This window comes from Heteronotia binoei, chromosome 2 (genome assembly GCF_032191835.1).
Source record: "Heteronotia binoei isolate CCM8104 ecotype False Entrance Well chromosome 2, APGP_CSIRO_Hbin_v1, whole genome shotgun sequence".
NCBI classification, from domain to species: Eukaryota; Metazoa; Chordata; class Lepidosauria; order Squamata; family Gekkonidae; genus Heteronotia; species Heteronotia binoei.
Window position 1 is genome coordinate 185,458,620 of NC_083224.1, and position 4,362 is coordinate 185,462,981.

Consider the following 4,362-nt stretch of genomic DNA (forward strand, 5'->3'; position numbering starts at 1 on the left):
GCTCCGCCTCTGAGGTAAAATCAGAGAAGGGGAGGGTGGAGGCAGGCCAGGAGCGTGGCGAGCCGCGGATCTGGGTCCTTCTAGGACCCGGACTCCGGCTCGCCACGCTCCTGGCCTGCCTCCACCCTCCCCTTCTCTGATTTCACCTCAGAGCGGAGCGGGCGACGCCGCTGCGCTGCTGCCTTTTCTCCGCTTCACCGTAGCTGCTCCTCCGAGATGGGCTCAGGCTGAGCCCATCTCGGAGGAGCAGCTACGGTGAAGCGGAGAAGAGGCGGCAGCCGCGCAGCGGCGTCGCCCGCTCCGCCTCTGAGGTGAAGTCAGAGAAGGGGAGGGTGGAGGGAAGGAAGGCATTTAAAAAGTTGTGAGGGTCCCTTTAATTGTGATGGACAGAACTCCCTTTGGAGTTCAATTGTGCTTGTCACACCCTTGCTCCTAGCTCCACCCCCAGTGTCTCCTGGCTCCACCCCCAAAGTCTCCTGGCTCCACCCCCAAAGTCCCCAAATATTTCTGGAATTGGACTTGGCAACCCTAACTGAAAGTGGACTGAAAGTGCATTATTTAGTGTGTGTGTGTGATCACAGCTATTGAATGACAAGATAAAGACTTAAACTACCTGTAAAATCGGGGGTTAGGCCAGGAAGAAGGGGGAGGATTATAACACAATATAACACAAGGTGGCTACGCTGCTGTATGCATGCCCACAGCCTCCCTGCAGAGCTGGTCTATGTGGTTTAGTAACCCAGTGGATCCAGGCAGGCTTCATTTTGTGCAGCAGCTCACAGGAGTGGAGCTCCAGAACATCTAAATTGTGTTCTTTCTTTCTCCGCCCCCCCCCCAAAACCCCTCCCCGTTGCTTCTGGGCTCCATTTGTTCAAACCCTCTGTGAGCATTTTGCTGAACTCTAAGATTTGACAAACTTTCTAATATTTCCCCCCCAACAAAAAATGGGAAGGTAAGCAAAACACCTAAAGCAGACAGATGGGAATCTTCATCATGCCACTGTGGCCACGCAGGAGAAAGCAATTTTAAAACTATAATGGGAGTAAGGTTTTAGTATGAACAGTTTTAATTCAAAAAGCATTTCAAGGTAGACACTGAGGGGTACTAATTGAGTACCCCTTCTGGTGACGTCAGGGGTGTGTGGCATATGCAAATGCGTTGTGCAAATGAGCTGTGCTAATGAGCTCCGGCACCTGCTTTTCTACAAAATGACCCCTGGAGCCAGGGCTTTTTTTGAGCAGGAATGCAGTTCTGGCTGGCTTGGGGTCAGGGGATGTGGCCTAATATGCAAATGAGTTCCTGCTGGGCTTTTTTTAATTAAAAAAACCCCTGAGTGGAGCAAAATTTGTTTGCTCGGGTGTGTACCTTGTTTTCCTGTTTTAAAATTCCCTGTTTCAGATTCCATTCCTTTTTTGATTTTACTGCGGGCTGATCTTAGGTGGGGCTTCCCCATCCTCCAGCACTTTTAGTGCCAAGAACTGTTTTATATTTAGGCATTTTTACTACAAAGGTGATAATTTATAATCATTTTAATGCAAGATTGTATGATAAGGCAGCAAATGATTTATGATTCTTTTAATGAGGGGTAATGCAAGCTACCTTGTGAACTTTTTTTTACCTGGTTGGGGCCTGCACACCTTCAAAAACATTCAGTCTTTTATGTACCTTGGAGCTTTGCATACCAAACTCACAGGCTGGAACACTCTTGCATCCCCTCCTTTTGTGTGTGTAGTGTGTAGTGTGTGAGTGTGTGTGCATGTGCCATAGAAAATAACACTGTATGCATTTTTGAAAAGCATCCCCAAAAGCTGATGGCACAATCATCTTACTTAACGTAACAAAGAATAAACATCAGATTTTTGAGAGCCACAAGACATGAACATCAGATGTCTGAGGGAGGGAGGGAGGGAGGGAAGGAAGGAAGGAAGGAAGGAAGGAAGGAAGGAAGGAAGGAAGGAAGGAAGGAAGGAAGGAAGGAAGGAAGGAAGGAAGGAAGGAAGGAAGGAAGGAAGGGAGGAAGGGAGGAAGGAGGAAGGGAGGGAGGGAGGAAGAAGGAAGGAAGGAAGGAAGGAAGGAAGGAAGGAAGGAAGGAAGGAAGGAAGGAAGGACAGGGAGAGGTGGAAAGAAAGCAACTTTAACTTTAAATGCATTTCCAGTGTTCTCTGGGAGGGCATTCCACATAATTGACACTGCCACTGAGAAGGCCGAGGCTTTGTAGAGCTCAGTCTGGCCTCCCTTGGTCTGGGGATAGATAACAGATTTTGTGTTCCTGAATGCAGAGCTCATATGGGGAAGTTCTAACTCTTTTAGTGTTATGCACGACTAGGTGGCAAGCTAGACTTATTTCGGGAGGCTGAGAGAACTGTGACTGATCCTAGGTCATCCAGCTGGATTCAAAAGGAGGAGTACAGAATTGAACCTGGTTCTCCAGATTAGAGTCCACTGCTCTCAGCCACACCATAGGTGGCCAAACTTGCCTAATGTAAGAGCCACACAGAATAAATGTCAGAAGTTTGAGAGCCACAAGGACATGAGCATCAGATGTTTTGAGAGCTGCCAGGTAGGCAGGCAAATGGATGGGGGAGGGAGGAAAGTGGTGGAAAGAAAGCAACTTTAAACGCGTTCTCCAAGCTGCTTGACTTGGTGAAATGATTTAAAGAGACAAATGCCTTCTCCAAGCCAGCTGACAGGGTGGTGGGGGCTTCGAGGGCCACACAATATGTGTGAAAGAGCCACGTGTGGCTCCTGAGCTGCAATTTGGCCACCCCTGCACCACAGTACGCTGGCTTTCGCAGGTAATAAGGCTGAACAGCACGAAATGGTTTTACGAACTTGCTTGGATAAAGAATTAAAGACTGTGGTCTATGCTGCTGCATATAGCTTATTGTCAGCCAGATCCTATTTATGTAAATTTTGTATGGGTCGTGTGAACACTTATGCTACGCTTCAGTGCTTTTTGGGGAGTCCGGCCTTCTAAGATCCTGATGCATTGGTTACTGAATGTCCCATTTTGTTCACTGTACTGATTCACTATGCCTAGTGAGAAAGGCAGATGATAAATAATGTAAACCAATATAAATAAATAATGCAAAGCTGATCCAAATTTCAATCATAAGTCGTGCATAAAATGCAGAATGCCACACCATTTGTATGTAAAGCAGAAAGTCTTCCATACAGAGCTGGGTGAAGCCTTGAACAAGCCAAAAGAGTCTATTTGTTCTCCGTGCAAGATTTTCTTCCTTTCCATTGTAGTTTTTGTCCTCGTTACACGGTGACTTGGTTCTGCATTTTTTTTTTGAGGCAGCTGTCCCTTGGCATTTTTCTCTTTTGATAGTTTTACAAGGTACAGGTGTCTTGGCAGAACAAACACAGGTGACGATTGCAAAATGAACTAGGGTTGCCAATCCCCAGGTGGGGGCAGGGGATCATCCAGTTTGGAGGTCCTCCCCTGCTTCAGGGTCATCAGAAAGCAGGGGCGGGGAATGTCTGCTGGGGCACTCCATTATTCCCTATGGAGACCAATTCCCAAAGGGTTTAATCGAGAATTGATCTGTGGGTATCTGGGGCCCCGGGGGGGCTGTTTTTTGAGGTAGAACCAACAAATTTTCAGCATAGCATTCGATGCCTCTTTTCAAAACACCCTCCAAATTTCAAAGAGGTCCAATTCTGTAAGCCCCCAAAAGGTGCCCCTATCCTTCATTATTTCCAATGGAGGGAAGGCTGTGCAGTCCCTTTAAATGTGACGGCCAGAACTCCTTTGGAATTCAGTTATGCTTGTCACAACCTTGCTTCTGGCTCCACCCAATGTCTCTTGGCTCCTCCCCCAAAGTCTCCTGGCTCCACCCCCAAGGTCCCAGATATTTCTCGAATTGGATTTGGCAACCCTAAATGAACTGGGTAGCAAAAGACGGCCTGGAATTCCATTCTATGGGAGGTGGCCAGCTCTGCGTTGGGAAATACCCGGGTATGATAGGGAAGGGAGGGACCTCAGCATGCTACAATGCCGTCCTGTAAAGGGCCATTCGGTGAGATTCCGCACATGATCTTCGATGTCTCGCACAAACAGGAGACGTGGTTCTCGCACTTGCTTGGCTCAGAGGTGCCCTCTAGTGGGGCCTGGTTTGTTGCAAGAAGGATTTGGTTTGTTCTGTACAAACGCTGGCAACCTACCTCTGGATATCCCTAAAGTTGTTGACAGGTATGGGAGGGCTGCTGTCTTTCTACCCTGCTAGTGGGTTTCTGGCTGATCACTGCTGGAGATCGGATGCTAGCTGATTCATCCTTGATTTGATCCGTCAGGGCTCTTCTGCTGTTCTTATTCAGTAGCAATCAAAGAAATTCAGAGGATGGATCACGCCAAAT